Source organism: Chionomys nivalis, chromosome 10 (assembly GCF_950005125.1).
Source record: "Chionomys nivalis chromosome 10, mChiNiv1.1, whole genome shotgun sequence".
Classification (NCBI taxonomy): domain Eukaryota; kingdom Metazoa; phylum Chordata; class Mammalia; order Rodentia; family Cricetidae; genus Chionomys; species Chionomys nivalis.
The window spans coordinates 18636188-18658020 of NC_080095.1; the positions used below are offsets into that span (position 1 = coordinate 18636188).

Genomic DNA, 21833 nt, shown 5'->3' on the forward strand with positions numbered 1-21833 from the left:
CACCACTGCCGGGCAGAATTTATTTTACTTTTATAGACATGCTTTATGTTCTGGGACCCAGTACAAAGACTCAAACAAGGCAGACGGGTGACGCAGATGCGGGGGACGCAGGATGGTCCAAGCATGAAACAGTGAAGCCCACACTGAGAGCAGATCATCCCACTACAATTAAATCAAGTAGGTTTTTTGGGGGCAGGCCTGCAGAGTGGTAGGCCTTTTATTGGCGAGGTCCCTGGCGAATGGGGAGCCTGGTCCTGTCCCTGAAGATCCTTCTGAGTGGTGAGAGTGTTCTTGGCCCACAGCGGGACCCAGGAAACGGAGGGGGGGGCATTCTCCGACCCCCTTGACTCCCCGGTCAGTCTGCGAGGGCTGCTCCCCTCTGCTGGGGCTGCTCCTCCTCTGCTGTGACCTCTCTCTCCCTGGCCCATCCCAGCTGGCGCCCAGGGGCTTCCTTCCTTCTCCCTCCCATCCGCGGGGCCGCAGGATCACCCAGTTCAGCCTGTTTGGGCGCTGGGTCAGGTGCTCCGGCAGAGGGCAGCGGGAGTTTTTGTTTTGGTGGCTGGCCTGCAGAGTGGTAGGCCTTTCGTTGGCGAGGTCCCTGGCGAATGGGGAGACTGGTCCTGTTCCTGAAGACCCTTCTGAGTGGTGAGAGGGATCTTGGCCCGCGGCGAGAGCCAGGAAACGGAGCGGGGGCATTTTGGAAGCGGGGCCCCCGGCCAGCAGGGAAACCTAATCCTGTTTTAGAAGACCCATTAGATAGCATGAAAGGAGGACATGGGCAGGCGCAAGGCAAGAATTCATCAAACAATCTGAAAAACAACATGAAAACACCAGAACCCAATGATCTTACAACAGAAAGACTTGAACACCTTAACACAGAAGAAGTGGGAAAAAAATGACTTTATGAAAGCAATAGAGTCCCTTAAACAACATGTAAAAAAGGCCCTCATAGAAATGGATGAGAAGTTTAACAAAAAGTTTGAAGAAATGAGTAAATACGTAAATGATACCCTGGGAAGCCAAGAAAAAACGATCAAACAGGTAATGGAAACAGTTCAAGAATTGAAAACTGAAATGGAAGCAAGGAAGAAAACACCAACTGAGGACCAGCTGGATATGGAAAATCTAGGTCAACGAGCAGAAACTATAGAAACAAGCATAATCAATAGAATACAAGAGATAGAAGAAAGAATCTCAGATTCTGAGGACACCATAGAGAAAATAAACACAGCACTGATCAAAGAAAACAGCAAAGCCAACAAATTCTCATCACAAAACATTCAGGAAATATGGGACACAATAAAAAGACCAAACCTAAGAATAATAGGGATAGAAGGAAAAGAGTCACAGCTCAAAGGCCCAGAAAATATTTTTAACAAAATTATGGAAGAAAACTTTCCCAACATAAAGAAAGATATTCCTTTGAATATTCAAGAAGCATACAGAACACCAAACAGACTGGATCAAAAAAATCCCCTCGCCATATAATAATCAAAACACAAAATATACAGATTAAAGAAAGAATATTAAGAGCTGCAAATGAAAAAGGTCAAGTAACTTATAAAGGTAAACCGATCAGACTTACACCTGACTTCTCTATGGAAACCATGAAAGCCAGAAGGTCCTGGATAGAGGTACTGCACAAACTAAGAGACCATGGATGCAAGCCCAAACTACTATACCCATCCAAGCTATCGTTCACTATCGTTTTGTTTGGAGAAAACAAAACATTCCAGGATAAGAACAAATTTAAACAATACGTAGCCACAAATCCAGCCTTACAGAAAGTAATAGAAGGAAAATCACAACCCAAGGAATCCAACACTGCCAACACTGCCTACAATAACTCAGGCATCTAGCAACCCTTCATCAGCACAACTCAAAGAAGGGAGACACACAAACTCTACTAACAAAAACAATAAGAATAACCGGAGTAAACAATCACTGGTCATTAATATCACTTAATATTAATGGTCTCAATTCACCTATAAAAAGGCACAGGCTAAGAGATTGGATACGAAAACAGAATTCAACATTCTGCTGTTTACAAGAAACACATCTCAACCACAAAGACAGGCATCTACTCAGAGTAAAGGGTTGGGAAAAGGTTTTTCAAGCAAATGGTCCTAAGAAAAAAGCAGGTGTGGCCATACTAATTTCTAACAAAACTGACTTCAAACTAAAATCAATCAGAAGAGATCGAGATGGACACTTTATACTCATAACAGGAACAATTCATCAGGATGAAGTCTCAATCCTGAATATCTATGCCCCCAATATAAAAGCACCCACTTATGTAAAAGAAATATTACTAGAACTCAAGGCAGACATCAAACCACACACACTAGTAGTAGGAGATTTCAACACACCTCTTTTACCAATGGACAGGTCAATCAGACCAGAAACCTAATAGAGAATTAAGAGAACTATTGGAGGTAATGAAGCAAATGGACTTAACAGACATCTATAGAACACTCCACCCAAATAGGAAAGAATATACCTTCTTCTCTGCAGCTCATGGAACCTTCTCGAAAATTGACCACATACTCGGTAATAAAGGAAACCTCCACAGACACAAAAAATATCAGTGTCCACCTGTGTCTTATCAGATCACCACGGATTTAAGTTAGAAGTTAGAAGGCAACAACAATGATACCCCCAGAAAGCTGACACACTCATGGAAACTGAATAGTCAACTACTGAACCACACCTGGGTCAAGGAAGAAATTAAGAAAGAAATTAAAGTCTTCCTTGAATTTAATGAAAATAAAGAGACAACATACTCAAACCTATGGGACACAATGAAAGCAGTGCTAAGAGGAAAGTTCATAGCACTAAGTGCCCACTTAAAGAAAATGGAGAAAGCATACATTGGGGACTTAACAGCACACCTGAAAGCTCTAGAAAAAAAAAAAGCAGACACGCCCAGGAGGAGTAGAAGACTGGAAATAATCAAACTGAGGGCTGAAATCAACAAAATAGAAACACAGAAAACAGTCCAAAGAATCAATGAAACAAAAAGTTGGTTCTTGGAGAAAATCAACAAGATCGACAAACCCCTATCCAAACTAATTAAATGACAGAGAGAGAGAACACGCAAATAAATAAGATCAGAAATGAAAAGGGGGACATAAGCACAGACACAGAAGAAATTCAGAGAATCATTAGATCTTACTAAAAAAGCCTGTATGCCACAAAACTGGAAAATGCAAAAGAAATGGACATTTTTTTAGATAAGTACCATATACCAAAGTTAAACCAAGACCAGGTGAACAATCTAAATAGACCTGTTAGTCGCGAAGAATTAGAAGCTGTTATCAAAAATCTCCCTTCCAAAAAAAGCCCAGGACCAGATGGTTTCAATGCAGAATTCTACCAGAACTTCCAAGAAGAGCTAATACCTATACTCCTTAATGTATTTCACAATATAGAATCAGAAGAGTCATTGCCAAATTCCTTTTATGAAGCTACAGTTACTCTGATAGAAAACCACACAAAGACCCAACCAAGAGAATTACAGGCCTATCTCACTCATGAACATTGACACAAAAATTCTCAATAAAATACTGGCAAACCGAATGCAAGAACACATTAGAAAAATTATCCATTATAATCAAGTAGGCTTCATCCCAGAGATGCAGGGTTGGTTCAACATACGCAAATCTATCAATGTAATCCACCATATAAATAAACTGAAAGAAAAAACCATATGATCATTTCATTAGATGCTGAAAAAGCATTCGACAAAATTCAACACCCCTTTATGCTAAAGGTCTTAGACAGATTTGGGATACAAGGGTCATACCTAAATATAACAAAAGCTATTTACAGCAAACTGACAGCTAACATTAAATTAAACAAACAAAAACTCAAAGCCATCCCACTAAAATCAGGAACACTACAAGGCTGTCCACTCTCTCCATACCTCTTCAATATAGTGCTTGAAGTTCTAGTAATAGCAATAAGACAACATAAGGGGATCAAGGGGATTCGTATTGGAAAGGAAGAAGTTAAGCTATCATTATTTGCAGATGATATGATAGTATACATAAGTGACCCCAAAAACTCTACCAAAGAACTCCTACAGCTGATAAACACCTTTAGTAATGTGGCAGGATACAAGATCAACTCCAAAAAAATCAGTTGCCTTCCTATACACTAAGGATAAGGAAGCAGAGAGGGAAATCAGAGAGGCATCACCTTTCACGATAGCCACAAATAGCATAAAATATCTTGGGGTAACTCTGAACAAGGAAGTGAAAGATCTATTTGAGAAGAACTTTAAGTATTTGAAGAAAGAAATTGAAAAGGACACCAGAAAATGGAAGGATCTCCCTTGCTCTTGGATTGGGAGGATCAACATAGTAAAAATGGCAATTCTACCAAAAGCAATCTATAGATTCAATGCAATCCCCATCAAAATCCCATCAAAATTCTTCACAGACCTGGAGAAGACAATAATCAACTTTATATGGAAAAACAAAAAACCCAGGATAGCCAAAACAATCTCATACAATAAAGGATCGTCTGGAGGCATTACCATCCCTGACTTCAAACTCTATTACAGAGCTACTGTATTGAAAACAACTTGGTATTGGCATAAAAACAGAGAATTTGACCAATGGAATCGAATAGAAGACCCAGACTTTAACCCACAAACCTATGAATACCTGATTTTCGATAAAGGAGCTAAAAGTATACAATGGAAAAAAGAGAGCATCTTCAACAAATTGTGCTGGCATAACTGGATGTCAATCTGTAGAAGAATGAAAATAGATCCATATCTATCACCATGCACAAAACTCAAGTCCAAATGGATTAAAGACCTCAATATCAGTCTGAACACACTGAACCTGATAGAAGAGAAAGTGGGAAGTACTCTACAACACATGGGCACAGGAGACCACTTCCTACGTATAACCCCAGCAGCACAGACATTAAGGGCAACATTGAATAAATGGGACCTCCTGAAACTGAGAAGCTTCTGTAAAGCAAAGGACACTGTCACTAAGACAAAAAGGCAACCCACTGACTGGGAGAAAATCTTCACCAACCCTGCAACTGACAAAGGTCTGATCTCCAAAATATATAAAGAACTCAAGAAACTAGACTGTGAAATGCTAATCAACCCAATTATAATTTGGGGCACTGAGCTGAACAGAGAATTCTCAACAGAAGAAGTTCAAATGGCCAAAAGACACTTAAGATCGTGCTCAACTTCCTTAGCGATCAGGGAAATGCAAATCAAGACAACTTTAAGATACCATCTTACACCTGTCAATGGCTAAAATCAAAAACACCAATGATAGCCTTTGCTGGAGAGGTTGTGGAGTAAGGTGTACACTCACCCATTGCTGGTGGGAATACAAACTTGTGCAACCACTTTGGAAAGCAGTGTGAGGGTTTCTCAAAAAATTCAGGATCAACCTACCCCTGGACCCAGCAATACCACTCTTGGGAACATACCCAAGAGATGCCCTATCATACAACAAAAGTATATGCTCAACTATGTTCATAGCAGCATTGTTTGTAATAGCCAGAACCTGGAAACAACATAGATGCCCTTCAATGGAAGAATGGATGAAGAAACTATGGAATATATACATATTAGAGTACTACTCAGCAGTAAAAAAACAATGACTTCTTGAATTTTGCATGCAAATGGATGGAAATAGAAAACACTATCCTGAGTGAGGTAAGCCAGACCCAAAAAGAGGAACATGGGATGTACTCAGTCATATTTGGTTTCTAGCCATAAATAAAGGACATTGAGCCTATAATTTGTGATCCTAGAGAAGCTAAATAAGAAGGTTAACCCAAAGAAAAACATATAGTCATCCTCCTGGATATTAAACTTCATCAGGCGATGAAAGGAGACAGAGACCCACACCGGATTGAAATCCCAACGTCCAAATCAGGAGCGGAAGGAGAGAGAACACGAGCAAGGAACTCAGGATCGCGAGGGGTGCACCCACATACTGAGACAATGGGGATGTTCTATCGGGAACTCACCAAGGCCAGCTGAACTGGGTCTGAAAAAGCATGGGATAAAACAGGACTCGCTGAACATAGTGGACAATGAGGGCTGCTGAGAAGTCAAGAACAATGGCAATGGGTTTTGATCCTACTGCACGTACTGGCTTTGTGGGAGCCTAGGCAGTTTGGATGCTCACCTTACTAGACCTGGAAGGAAGTGGGAGGTCCTTGGACTTCCCACAGGGCAGGGAACCCTGACTGCTCTTCGGGCTGATGAGGGAGGAGGTCTTGATTGGGGGATGGGGGGGAAGTGGGAGGTGGTGGCAGGGAGGAGGCAGAAATCATCAATAAATAAATAAATAAATACTCAAACAAAGCACCTATACTGAATGGGCTCTCAGATGGCATGGTGCCAAGTACAATACTGAGAAGACCACCCACTGCTGTCTGGAAGGGAAGCACAGACAGGACTCCAGCTGCCCCTAGGACTGGCCACGGGAGATATTAGCTCCCTGAGCACTGCCGTTTGGCTACAGCAGAATCACAGTTCTCAGGCCATCTGCTCCACTGGCTACCAAATGAGCAGTAATCACACAAGCAGGTGAGGTCAAGCTTCTCCCATCGCGGCCACTCCCCTGGGGCTCACGACTGTGTAACCCGCTGGCCTGTTCCTGCTTCTGTAAGTTCCTAGGGACAGACATGGGCAACAAATGACTTGGCCTTTTTACAAGCAGCATTTTACTAAGAGAGAGGCCAGCCCTGCAGACCCATGAAGGCTAAGAGGTGCTTGCAGCAGCTCCTCAGACAGCAGGAGTTGCCTGCTGTCTTGCATGCCATCCCCCATGCCCAGGATTCAAAGACACAGCTTCATAGGGTAGCAGGGAAGAACTACAGGCAGACAGGGTCCACACTTCTGAGATACACCACAGACAGGTCAGAAGCTGGAACAGTACCTAGGACTGGGGAGAATACAGAACATATCACAGTCCCCAGCACCTTCTCAGACAAGGTTACACAACATCCAGTGTTCAAGGGCAGTCCTGGCCACTGCAGCTGTTGCGGTTTGCTGGTGGGCAGAGGGGTCTAGAGCAGAGGGCTCACCTTGACTCTGGAAGTCTCTTCCCTGGCTCTGCTCATCCCCTAAGCCAGAGCTTCTCACCATTCCTAGTGCTGCAACCCTTTAATATATTTCCTCATGTTCTGGTGGTCTCCAATCATAAAATTATTTTTGTTGCTACTTCATAACTGTAATGTTGTGAGCGTTATGGATTGTAATGTAAAATATCTGTGTTTTCCCATGGTCTCAGGTGTCCCCTGTGAAAGGGTTGTTTAACCCCCAAAGAGGTTGCAATGCACAGGTTGAAAACCGCTGCCCTAAGTAGTTCAATCCCACACCCTAAAGCCCTTCTCATGTGTCACTTGGCCGTTCCGCTCCCCCTTCTGCCTCTCTCCATCAGCTGCAGCCCAGGCTGCCAGGCAGTCGACAGGATGGAGATTAAATGCACAGTGAGAAACAGGTCTAGCCGAACGCTGGTCTCGGACATACCTCTGGAAGAGGCCCACATACTTATCCCTGGCAAATACATGTCAGAGCCCTCCAGTTCACAGAGAACAGCAGTGAGGAGGGACCATGTGTGCCTTGGAATACACGTGGCCTTAACATCATGCACTCTGCAGTCTCCTTGGGTTTGCTGAGTCAGGACAACATCCCAAAAGTGCCTTCTCTCAGGAAGACATACCCAGGGGCCACCAGCCACCCATGACTGAACTATCCGCACCTGTACCTCCCAGGGAAACTTTACCAGAACAAAAGGCCTACCTACGTCTTCTCAGAATGGCCAGACATAGCCCAGTTCATTAGCGCGTCATAAGAGTCAATGAATGGGAAACACGCTGTGGTATGGACAAACCCTGCCAATGAAGCACAGCTGTGGGCAGGAGGCTGGCCTTTGGCGTGCTCATCACCGAACGTGACAGACTCTCCTTCCTGCTGTAGCGTGTCATCATTTGTGCAACTGGCTGGGGAGTTTTACAGCAACCTTGATTATTGCCCTGGCAGCTGGCACACCCTAGCCCAGGCATGGAGTCAAGGAGGAGACCCCCCCCCCCCGGCAACCGCAGGCCCACTGAGAAAGCCTGGCCTTGGGGAAAGTAGAGGACAGCTCATGCCATATCTGCACCCGCTGTGGCCACTCAGCCTGGGCTCCACTGTACTGTCAATGCTGACAAAGGCACAGTCTGCCTCTTTGGGGCCCTGGCTCTCTCAGACTGTGTGAGCTGCTATAGCAAGGGTCTGGCCCTGGCCCAGGTCTCTTCTCCCAGACTGTTTTATTTCCCCGATCACAGGCATATGGGCTTCTTCAAGTGCAAGAATGTGATAGTCTATACATGCCAGCTCCAGAGCATGTGTGCACTTGCCTCTAAGATTTAAGGTAACATGGGTAAAAGGAGACAGTCACATGACCAAAGTGTCTGCAGACTTTAAAGAAGCAACTAAAATTTTACACTGAGAAAAGAAAGGGAACTATATAAATATGAGAAGACAACATGGCTAGATTCCATCTATAAACCAGCCCTCGGGGACTTCCCAGCTACAGATCTGGAGCTGGAGAGGTGAGAGAGAAGCCAGCGATACCGACCAAGTGGAAGAGTACCTCACACACCTCACTCACAGGCAGAAAGCAGCAGATAAATAATAAACGAGTAAAGGAGAGCCAAGCGGAGAGGCATTCTCAGTGTGTGAGGTGCGAAGGTCACCAGTGCAGCATCAGAAGCGGCTGCGACAAGACGAGAGAGTCTGAGTTCCACAGGAGACGGTGAGAGGATGCATCTCATCAACAGGGAAATGGCTTTGACCTTGCTCCTAACAAGAACAATTTAAGCAAACTTAAATGTCATCCCTTGCTTATTAAATGAGCCAACTCCCAGAGTTTGACAGTACTTTTGTTGGGTGGTGTCAAGGTGCTGGACAGCTGTAAGCTGCTTGCAGAAATGCACAAACTGGGCGAGGAGGAGCCGAGCAATACTACAGATGGGCTGGTATTCCGCAGCCCACAGCCCAGCCCACCCACCTCCACCCACCGTCTAAGAGCTGGCCATAGAGCTGCACCGGCAAAGTGCCAAGATGTCAGCACTATGTCAAAGACCGTGAAGAACCAGAAATATAGCCCGGCACACACCACAAGAAGCACAGTGAGGACCTGGGCACTGCCGCGCCCATCACAACAGCAGGGAGCCTGCCTTGCTGAAGTCATCTCCAGGGCTCCGTGTTCAGAGCAAGAATGTGCACAGAGTGACAGGCAGGTATGTGCGCTAGAGTTGGCGTCATCAGGAACAGATCTGCAGTGTCAGCACTCCAGAGGTCCAGACAAGATCTGGGATCTGCAGCTCAAAGCCGTCCTCAGTATGCGTTAGCTGTAGAGAAAGGGAGGACAGCATGCGGGAGATGGGGTTACCAGTAGAATGTGAGAATTTCTCTAGGGGCTGGAGAAACAGCTCAGTGAGAGCTGAGATAGCAGGAAGAGCACTACAGTTCTTCCTGAGGACCTGGGTGCCGTTCTCAGCACCCACATCAGCTCACAGCCTTCTGTAACTCCAGCTCCAGGAGCTCCAATACCCTCACCTGGCCTCCCTGGGCACCTACACACATGTGGTATACATACATAGATACATACAGATACACAGATACATGTATATGTACATACACACAAATTTAAAAAATAAAAAACCTTTTTTAAAAAGATCTTATTTTGCAGATTTTATCCATAAATAAGGATCACTGATTTTTTTTTGTTCGAAGGGCCAGATAATAAATAGTTTAGGTTTTATGAACCATGTATAGTCATTGTTGCAGTGTATGTGTGCGTGTGTGTGTATGTACACATATTAGAGTTGATTACAGGCATAAAACCCACTTTTAGCCCAGGGGCCATATAAAAACTGATCACAGGCCAGATGGGGCCTGTATGATCTGGTTGCCAACCTTTTCTCTAGATTCATGGACATATTTTATTAAATTAAATTATACTACAAAATTAACTTAAAAAGCAATTTTTAAAATGTGAAGGCATAATTAAGCAAATCACATTAACCAAGTATTGATTTGGTAGGTTAGCCACACAAACAGGATTGCTTTTAAAAGGGTTTAAAGCACGACCATTTAATGCAGCTCCTTAGCTGAATACACATTATTAATGGAAAATCAGCAACCTGATGGGAGGTCCAATGTACATCACAATGATGTACATTGTGAACCAAAAAGAAAACAACAACAACAACAAAAACCTACAAGAAGGTGAGAGCAATTCCCAGCAACCACTGCTAATACCTAAAAGTGTTGAGGTGAATTGAAGTAAAAAATTTCCCATAAAAAAAGTTTAAAATAAACACGGAAAGAAAAAGCCTGTAATCTTACAGCTGCACTAGAAGTCAGTAGAGATTACATATTTTGTCTTAACAACAAAAATGCTGCTGGGTGTGGAGGCAGAAGGATCTCTGAGTTCAAGACCAGCCTGACGTGCAGAGCTAAGCCCAGGACAGCTACAGCTACACAAGAAACCCTGTCCAAAAAACCAACCAAAACAAACAAACAATACTGCCCCATCTGTTCACAGAGAGGGCAGAGAAGTGAACACTACCAGAGAGCAGACTGTGGCCCCTAAGCTCAGCAAGGCTGGCCAGAGCAGCCTGAGTGACAGGCCAGGACTTTAAGAACGGTTATAACTCTGTAGCACACCTTTGGTGGAGAAGGACCAAGGTGAATATGTCAGGCAGCACTGACGGCAGAGTCGGCACTGCAGAGGAAATCTGCACAAAGCACGGTGGGTGGAAACATCTCCGTGTGCGCCATGAGAAAACATCACTGGATCTTAAAGGAATAAAATGATGTTAACACAAGATGGAGCAAACCAAGCCCACAAGGGTCCTTCTCCTTACCTACCATCTACACATCGCAATAAAAGCTCTGAATTAAACTCAAAAGGCACCTACCTGAAGAAAAGCAAGCAGCAGTGGGTGGGCCAGGAAGTCCAATGAATAACTACAGAAAGATGAGCGTGGAAAGCAAAGACTAAGTTATAAACCATAGAGTGGGCACTACTGGCAAAAGTCTGATCAAATTACTATTCCAAAGTAAAAACGAACTGAGCCTTAACTACCTTGTCAATGGACTTCCTGAAGGGGAGGGGAAGGAGGAGAGTGCTATAGGTGAGCCACGGGAACACAGCCCAAGTACAGCCCCTGACATCAGAGAAGATGCTCATATAATCCAAAGACAGGAGAGGCGGAATAGAGATAAACAAGACAAATGGAAAACAGTAAGTGGTAGAGCCAATTAAACCACATCAATAAGCACTTTGCATGTAAACTATTTAAATCACCAACTAAAAACCATCAAACTGGATTTAATTGTTTTTGAAGACCCAGCAAAGCAAGATGTAGTGCCACCCACCTGCAGGCCAACCTGCTTAGGAGGCCGAGGAAGGAGGGTTGTTTGGATCTAGAAGTCTAAGGCCAGGCCCTGTTTCAAAAATAAATAAATAAAAATTAAAAAAGACTCAGTGGGATCATCACCAGAAAGGCACTTTACATAAAATGAAACAGATAGACTGTAAGTGAATGGTTGAAAACCACACCATATTACAGCTAATCAAATGAAAGCCAGAGTGGCTGCGTTAATATAGGGAAAAGCCACTGTGAATAAAAAGGACATTAGCAGAGATGGCAGCATCAGCTTATCCAGCAAATACACACCTACAGACCAATTTAGTGCACAGAGCAAAGATGGCCAGGGAGGCCAGGCAGGGAGGAGTCCAGTTATACCTGGGGATCTTCCTGGCAGGTAAGACAAACCATGACCAGGCCATTCTTCATGTGTGGAAACGACACAGACCCATGACATAAACTACAAGATGGGAACAGGCCAAGTACGCTAAAGGCTTCCTACAGGACACAACTGTGCACGCGCCCACTGGCCTGAGGGTGAAAAGCTCACAGTACACAATGCTTCAGGTAGTTTCCTGCTAGCGCTCAATGTCCCCATAGGCTCGTGTCTTAAGTTCTTATCTCCCTGCCAGTGGTGCTATTCAGGGAACCCACAGAACCCTGGAGTGGGTCACTAGGGGTGGGCCTTTGAGGTTCGAGTCAGGCCCTGAAATTCAGAAGCTGAGCCAAAATCAACCCGCTCACTCTAGAACTGTTTCTCATTATGGGCTTTGATCATGGAGACACAAAACTAACCAGGACACAAGTCGACAAGGCGAAGGGAGTTGCATGGACAACTCTCCTGGTTCCACTAGACAAACCTGAGAGAACGTGGCATATTAGTAAAACGTACATGTTTCATTGACAATTTTTAAAAATAGCTATCTCTGCCAAAAAAAAAAAAAAACAATAGCAATATGTCATACAGTGATGAAGCTGAAAGTATCTAAATGGTGACAGTCTTACAGAAAAGAAACAACATAACTAAGGAGGCCAACCATTAAGAACTCTACAACCGAAGGCTGGTAACACAGTTCACAAGGTAATGGTGCCTGCTACCAAGCTGGATGAACTGAACTCGAGTGCTGGGACCTATGTAGTGGGGGAAGAAAACTGACTTCCAAAAGCTGTCCTTTGACCTCCACTGTGGTACACATTTGTACACACAGAGCAAGTAAAGATAAATGTAAAACACTTTAAATCCACAACACAGATTTAGGGGACCCTGAATTCCATCTTCCCATGGGAAGCAGTTTCATGAAGTTTTTGTTGAAACAGAACGAAGCAGAGAATCCTAGCTAGAGACATTGGGCTGCCTGATGACTTGCCGGCTTTCAGTCGACAGAAACTAGAGTTTTGTTACCTTAATACATTCCAAAAGGTTTCTGTTAGTCACAGGACATTAGGTCTGACACAGAAATAGGCAGGGAATGGTTATGTGGGAGAATAAAGATCACCCAAGCTAAATTGTAATTAGTCTGTGGACCCACAACATCTCAACCTCTCCACCCACCATCACTGAAGGAAGCTCTGGTAAGCTTCAGTTGGAGCTTCTTTTTTGGGGGAGCTTTTGTTCACAGCAGAAAATAAGAATCCTGGCCCTTAGGCAACTGGTACAGAACTTCAAATAGAAGCAGTGAACTTGAAACCAAGAGAACTGAGAAGGATCAGATCTGAATCTTAGTCACGAGCACCAGCCAGCTGGCTGGGGTTCAGTGGGATCACCGTGGGATGAGAATGTCATCTCTCACAGTTCTATACTTCGGAACGCTCAAGACCAAGGCTTCAGTGGATCCAGTGTCTCATGAGGTTCTGTGCCTTCCTGCTGTATCTCACCGGGCAGAGGGGACCTGATATCCCCTCCAGCCCTTTGATGAGGATGTCGATGCACTTGAGAGAACAGAGCTTCACGACCCCCAAAGCACTCGTCTCCTAACATGCAGCCTCCCAGAGCACGCATGGCTTGTTTAAAAGTTTTACACTGCTTTTAAATTTATTAATATGACTTATATTATGTGTGTCGGCACATGTGCCACCACCCGCATATGGAGGCCATAGGACAACTTTGTGGGGTTAGTTCTTTCCTCCCACCTTCACGTAGGTCCCAGGGACCAAACTCAGGTTGGTAGACTTGTGTGGCAAGCACCTTTCCCGCTGAGCCATCCCACTAACGCTGGACCAATCTCTATACACATCGCCCTTGTCTGAATGTGAGAAGTCCCCCACGGGCTGCGTGTGGACACTTGGTCCTCAGCTGGTGGAGCTATTTGGGAAGGTTGTGGACCTTCATGAAGTGGAGCCCTGCTGGAGGAGTGAGTCACTGGGAGATGAGCCTTGGGAGACCACAGCCTGTTCTACTTCCTGTCTGCTCTCTGCTTTCTGACCACAGATGCATCCCATGGGCCACCATGTGTTCCCTGCTATGAGGGATTACCCAACTTGAACTCCAGGGCAGACCAAAGCCTCCCTCCCCTTAAACAGTGTCTTCTCAAGTCACAGCAACAAGAAAAGCGAGCATTGCAATCACTTAAGGGTTCATGTTCTAGCACACGAATGTTGGAAAACTATAAAACATTCCAATCACAGCACAGCTGTTCCCATACAAAAGACAGAGAAACAAAAATGATTTAGAAGACCTGCACAATACTGCCAACCAAGCTGATATAACTGATACTTGATATCCACCCTGCCCAATCACAGCAGAATATACAGCATACAGGCAGAATGAAACAGACTGTGCTAGAACATCAGATAAGCCTCCATTTAAAAGGACTCAAATATACAATGTACATCCTATACCCACCATGGAGTTAAGTTAGAAATGAATAACAAAGGCATTTGGAAAACTCCCATGTGTTTGGAATCTAAATATGAACTTTTAAATAATCCACAGGTCAAGAATAAATCAAAAAGGAAATGAGAAAGTGTTTCAAACTGAATGAAAATAAAAACACAATGCATCAACATTGTTCAGCCGCGATGTGATGCCTACAGGGAAATTGACAGTGCTGATGGAGTAAAAGAATAAAAGTCTCAAGCAATGACCTCAACTCCCACTGAAAGGAACTAGAAACAGAAGAGAAAATGAAATTCCACAGTTGGCAGAAGAAAGGGGTAAACAAGACAGGAAAGAAATTCCTGTTTCTTCAAAAGGCAAAACAAATATATATATATAAAAACAAGTGAAATCAAAAGGTGCTGCTTTGAAAAACAATATTTGTAAATCTTTAACTGGAATGATGGGGTGGGGATGACTTACCAACACCAGGGATGTGTGCGATAGGGAGACACCACTGGGGATTATTCAAATATAAAATACAATCAAGACAAACATTATATCCAAATCGTAACTTTGATGAAATGGGTAGCTATCTGGAAAGAGAAAAGACACCGAGAGTAACTCAAAGAGAAATACAGAACTGGATCAAGCACAGGTTTATTAAATATATTTTACTTAAAGTTTCAAACCTTTGAGAAATTTTTGTGCAAAACTGCTTCACTGGTTAATTCCAGAAAGTATTTATGGATGAAATAATAAATAAATTTTAACAACTTCAGAAAACTGATGAGAATCTCCAGAGCTCACCATGACATCAAACCCACACACAACTTCCTGGAACCCTGAGATCCACACCCTCACGATGGATGCAGGAACCATGAGATCCACACCCTCACGATGGATGCAGGAACCATGAGATCCACACCCTCACGATGGATGCAGGAACCATGAGATCCACACCCTCACGATGGATACAGGAACCCTGAGATCCACACCCTCACGATGGATGCAGGAACCCTGAGATCCACACCCTCACGATGGATGCAGGAATCCTGAGATCCACACCCTCACGGTGGATGCAGGAATCCTGAGATCCACACCCTCACGGTGGATGCAGGAATCCTGAGATCCACACCCTCACGGTGGATGCAGGAACCATGAGATCCACACCCTAACGATGGATGCAGGAATCCTGAGATCCACACCCTCACGATGGATGCAGATATCCTGAGATCCACACCCTCACGATGGATGCAGGGACCCTGAGATCCACACCCTCACGATGGATGCAGGGACCCTGAGATTCACACCCTCACGGTGGATACAGGAATCCTGAGGTCCACACCCTCACAGTGGATGCACAAATCATACAGGGAAGACATGATGATGTGAGGCTCATCCCATGAACACAAGCGTGTTCTAATGTTCGAAAATCAACTCACAAAACTCACCTTGACAGAACAAAAACAACAAAACCTCATAGAAACGTGCCTCAAAGCAGAAAAGCATCTGATAAAATCCAACAACTCCTAACTGAAAAATCTTAGAAAATCAGAAAAAAAAGAAGTCCTAAAACTGAACTGCTCCTTGACCAGATGCCACAGTCAACACGACCTGTAAGTGGGAGAATACTCCTCTAGCAGCAGGAGCCGTGCAAGGCTGTCCACTCTTACCACATCCAGACAATGCTGCTATGCATGTCCGAGGCAGGACCCACAGCAAGAAATAATAAACAGGTAAAAATTGGTAATTGATAGATATGAATGGCATCTAAGATGGCAAAGAACAACTAAAATTGACTTTTCTTACCAGTGACATGATTACCTATTTTTAAATACCTGCTAGTGTCTACAAAGAACACGCCAGAACTAAGGAGTGTAACAGAACTGCAGGATTCAAGGTGACTATTCAAATGCTTATTGTTTCTCTAACAATAAATAATCATAAATTGAAATTTTAAAAACTAGTTACAAAGCTAGTTCATGGCTCTGAGTTACAACTTTGACATCAAATGTGTACTCAGGAATAAGCCTGACCAGGAACTAGGAGAAGCACAGACATTCCTGACAGGTCTCCAAGACTGTGCTCCTGAATCAAAAACCTCACCCTCATTCGGAGCTCAGTTCTCTCCCACCTGCAGACACGATACCAAAGCTCAAGTCGACTTGTCTCATCTTGTTAGAATTTGGCAAAGTGATTGTAAAATCAAAATGTAGATGCGATAAACTTGAAGTAGTTAAAACAACTGAGAAAGAACAAAGTGTGTGCCAGACAGATCCAAGATTCCTTATAAGGGTACAAAACCAATTCAAGACTTAGAGAGATGAGGAGCTCAGAGCAGGAAGACAGACCCACACAGGCTCAACTGCTAACACCACACAGGGTAGAAAGGCACAACATACAGGAATACGGAACACCCATAGTTGGACACACAAAACTCCATCCAATCTTGGCCATATGCAATATTAATTCTAAATCGATTCAACTGTAATATAAAGCCCCAAACTATAGAACTTCTAGAAGTGAATACAGGACTGCAAAACTTTCTGAAAGTGATGGAAATATTAATTACTTCGATATGGTGTGGTTTTGTAGAAATACATATTAAATATATACATATTCTATACATCTATACTATAAGTAGCTGAGTATGGTGGTTGCACGCCTCTAGTCCCAGCATTTGGGAGGCAGAGGCAGGAGAACTGCTGTAATTTCAAAGCCAGGCCAGTCAGGGCTAGAGGGCAAGGCCCTTTTTTATACACATAAAAATACGTATGTAGCCAGGCGATGGTGGTGCACGCCTTTAATCCCAGCACTTGGGAGACAGAGGCAGGTGAATCTCTGTGAGTTTGAGGCGAGCCTGGTCTACAGAGTGAGTTCCAGGACAGCCAGGACTGTTACACAGAGAAACCCTGACTCAGAAAATCTAAAATAAAAAGCATGTATGTATGTCTATATATGTCAGAGTTCATGAAGCGTCCTTCATACTTCAAGCACATGCTGTTTATAATACGTCAACCAAGCCTCTACTACAGCATAAAGAGGGAGCTAAGGACATGAGAAGAGCCATAGCAACTAAAGACGTTTATCGTGACTGAGAGAACTCGCCGGCATCCAACTAGAGTATGAGAAATGCCAAAGGAAGGTCCTATGACAGAAGTGACACTTTCAGGAGCAGGAGCTGCTTCAGCACTGAAGGGTGAGGGCACATGTGAGGTCGCAGATGATTTTAAATGACATCCGAACTTCCTTGTGAGGCAAAGAACCCAAAGATAATCAAGGGAGAAGCAGAATAGCCAAAGAGCTCTTTAGTACATCAATTCCACATTATTATGTATGATATTACATTGTTATATATATTATGTGTTACATTATTATACATAATATTATTATTATGTGTGGTATTATTATATATCATTATGTGTGCTATTATACTATTATATATGTTATGTATGGTGCTATGTTATTATATGTTGTTATATGTGGTATTATATTATCATAACTACTGTATTTTGTTATTTATGGAATTATATTATCATCAACATCATCATCATCACCTCCCTACTAGAAAACTCAGCTCCAGACGGCCTCGCTGGTGTGCTCTGTCAAGGATTAAGGAAGAACTAGAGCCAATGCCACATGAATAGTTAGAAAATAGGAGAGGAGCCTCTGTTTACTTTTCTCACACGAAAACTAGACAAGAAATAAAATAGAGATTGTAGCTCTTGGCAGGGCTCCACGTGACTCTTCTTTCCTCTGAAGGAGGCACCTCATATCTCCCCTTCCACACATGCAGCAGCTGACATCACTGTGAGTGGGTTCGGGGGTCGTTATTAAGTAAACAATGGTTAGGTGAGCACAACCACGGGGACGTCACAAATGACTGTCTGAAAACTGAGACTGCGGCAGGGTGACTGGCAGGCAGGTGGCAAATACAGTGTGGGACGGCACGAGCCGTCAACACCTTCAAACTCATAGACTATGGATTTTGGAGATGTCCGTAGCATAGTCTGGGGGCTGAGCACTGGTAAGTGAGACCTGGAAGAAAACCCTGGCTGGGGAGACCCTTGCATCACATGTGGATGGACGACATCCACATCATATGTGGTGCACAGGCCAGGGTCGGAAGCTGCAGGACAGAGTGGCTCATGAGACACACGGAGACCACAGCCATATGTGAGTGATACCAAAGGACAAGCAACCAGTTTATTACCCAATAAATACGTTACAGGAAAACCTGCAGAGTAAACAAGACGGCAGAGACTTATCAACCAAATGTTTAGGCCCTGATCTGAACAGGGCAACTATTTAAGGCAAATTATGAGGCTACAGGGAAATCTGAACACAGGCTGGATATTTGACGGTATTAAGGAATTACTGCTGAAGTCTTAGAAGGGATAATGGTATTATACTAATTTTGAAGTCCTTATCTTTTAAAAAAAAAAGTATTAACAAATGAAATGAATGTCTGGGACTTGCTTCTAATTAGGTGGAAGGGGAGGGGAGTGGAGGCCACTGGGGAAAGGGTGGGGTTAGGAGAGGACGAGGCTGGTCACCAGCTCATAACCGCTGAGAGGAGGAGCGCCTGCGCAGGGCCATTAAGTAACTCCTCTACTTTGGTGGATATTTAAATTTTTCAGTAATGAAAAGTTTCTTTAAAGTGCTCCGCGGGGAGGAGTTAGCTCCACAAACGTTCATTCTACCTCTCATCATCTGGGCCTGAATAATAGGCAGGGACAGCTGAAATCCAGCAGTAGGTGGAGAAAAGACACAATGGCTATCACATGTTACAGCTGTGGCAACACGCATCTGTCCCACAGGATCCAGTCTTCGGAGGTTGGGTGTGCCCAGGGTTGCGTAAGCAAACCTGGAGCGTGGCTGTTCTACCTAGGTGCCGGCCGTTTCTATAGAAACCACCAGAGAGATGCTATTCCAGAGAGCACAGCGCATCTCCACTGGCCTCACCGCTCTGTGCACACTTGCCCATCCGCATCTGAGAGCTGGCCTATCAAAGAGCCCTCGCCGCTCACTTTTAAAATAGGTACAGCTCATTATAAAGCACCTGCTCTCAAATGTTTCCAAGGAAACAGAGGCCCCAAGACACCCCTCTCTAAATTCATTAGCATTTAACACTCCCTAATGAGGCTTAAAGATGGCGTACTTTAATAACCATATGCTGGGAGGGCACCTTCCCCTTCACACCTAGGTGTGACTGATGAGCTGCCTGGCTCCCCTGGGACAAGTTGAGCGTAGTCTAGGATATCTGAGGAGGTCCCCATAGCCAAAGACTCCTTTTGGAGTGTTTGACTCTGGGACACAATCCACAAAAAGCTGGGGTGGAGACCCTGCCCTGACCAGCTCAAAACACCACCTGACTTTCTTTCTTAACCTTTCTCTGAGTGAGCATGTATGCACACACGCATGCATGTACTCATGCACATATGGAAGCGATGCAGCCTCTAACTAAAGGATGCATTCTCTTACATATGCTATCCTTGCCCAACACTACTGCCGGGCCTAAAATACCCCAACGTGACGTGTTACCTGGAAAACTCCTATGCACACTTTAAAACTCCTAAATGTGCCTATATGAACTCACCAGCTCATTCCTTTGAGATCTGTCAACTCCACTGTATGGCCACCACAGACCAAACAATGGAACCAGTTTCCTCTTCTATGGTGACATCAGGGCCTGGTGGAGATGAACCCCCATCCTCTTCCATTTCGTGGCTTCTTGGCCTTTTCCTTGTTTGGCCGTAGACTCCCATAATGAGGACTCTAAACTGACAGGGCTCTGGCAGAAGAGCAGTCAGCAGTGGAGTGCAGCCGCATGAGTCCCCACAGCTCTGAGGCAGGAGCTCACTACGGCAGTGTGAAGGTCTCAGCTGAGTCTTCTGATTCCCAGGGACCACACCATGGGGCTAAGTTTCTTCCTGAGAGTGAGGGACTGAGAAAGTCAGTTGACAAAGAATTTCAGTCCACTAACCCAGGCGACATGATGACACTGGCTTCCAGTACCGTTCGCTCAGTGTGAGAGGGAGAACAAAGGCCTGAACACATGATCTTCTTGGGGTGAGCTGCACAGGGCATCCCAAGGAGAGTGGAACAGATGCAAAGAGAAGTCTGGCCCTACTCCGGCCATGGCCACCCCTGTGGGCCATCCACCTTTCCTAGTATGAGGGTGTCAGTGGCCAAACTTACATGTAGAGTCACAGTTCTTGGGCCAACCAGGGGCTATACCCTCCATGGTTGACCTACATCTCCTGGGCCACCCTGGGCTACACCCTCCATGGCTGACACAGAAGACTCCACCTCGGCTTCTCCACGCAGTCTGAGTGCCCACACTTACTTGGCAATGATTAATTTACTTTTGCCTTTTAAAAATTAATCAAAGATGGAGAAGAACGTTTGCTGGAGCCTGTGATCCCCTGCACTGGCCACACCATTGCCCTGGGTGATCATCTTGCGCTGATGGCACAGATACTTGGCATTTTGGTCTGGGTTCACACAGGTGCTGGAACAGATCCACCCCACTGTTAGCAAACTGAGGACAGCTCGACTATCATGAGCCCATACAGGGCTGGGTCTGCCGTAACCTGTGTGATCCTGGGCAGGACACACCCTCTCTCTGAATCAGAGTCCTCATCTGCACAGTGAGGGTGCTAACCTTGACCTCCTAGAGTGCCCATGGGGACTGTATCCTGCCCGGGATCACACAGCCAGCTGGAGACCTTACTTCAGTCATGACAAATCCGTAGCCCGACACTCGTGCCTGACCCTGCCATGCTATACTCCACAACAGCAGCTCCTCAGTTAGTGCTACCTGGCCCTGCCATGCTATACTCCACAACAGCAGCTCCTCAGTTAGTGCTACCTGGCCCTGCCATGCTATACTCCACAACAGCAGCTCCTCAGTTAGTGCTACCTGGGTGGGACTGAGACCACAGCAGCCTCCCAGAAAAAAGGAGAACAGCAACCACTGTGAAATTTCAAATTGTGGATGCAGAACATGAGGAAAAGGCAGGAAAGCAGAAAGAGCCAATGGCACATGCGTCCCTCCTATGAGTAGGGCCTCATAGGAGAAACGCTGCTTTCGCTCACAGTGGGAGTCATGAATTAGGAGTGGCTTCCAAGGGTGCAGCTCCCCGGTCCCCCAGCACTGGAGGACCCACGCTGGATGCTGCAGATGTCCATCAGTCCCTCAGGCATTCCCAGTCCTGGGAAGCAACATGATGGGAGACATAGAGACTCTCAGGCTGTATAGGAGGGTGGACGACAGGGACTCACCTGCTCCAGTCATCACCAACCCAGGCCTGCCATTCCTGGAACTCCTTAGGGCTCCAAGAGGAGGGGTCTCTCTCAGATAAGGCCAGGGTGCCCTTGCCTGGGATGCTGGGGTGTTTCTGTTCTCCAATAACAATCACCCCTACACTTCTGTACCCTCCAGTGCTAGGGTACCTGGGAAGGAGAGCTTGGGCTGAACTGGCCTAACTAACAGGCCAGTGAACTGGGACAGGGCCTCCTCTAGAGGCAAGCAGACCTGGGCAACACAAACTGCAAAGGGACAGCAGGAAGAATGAAGCCCTCCTGTGTCCAC

The 21833-nt window shown here is 45.0% G+C and overlaps 1 protein-coding gene across 1 annotated transcript in view; it reads right to left on the reverse strand.

The window, feature by feature from the left end:
• Wdr25 (WD repeat domain 25) overlaps positions 1 to 21833 on the reverse strand; it is a 136742-nt gene that overhangs the window by 4554 nt on the left and 110355 nt on the right. The gene's annotated exons all lie outside the window — the stretch shown is intronic.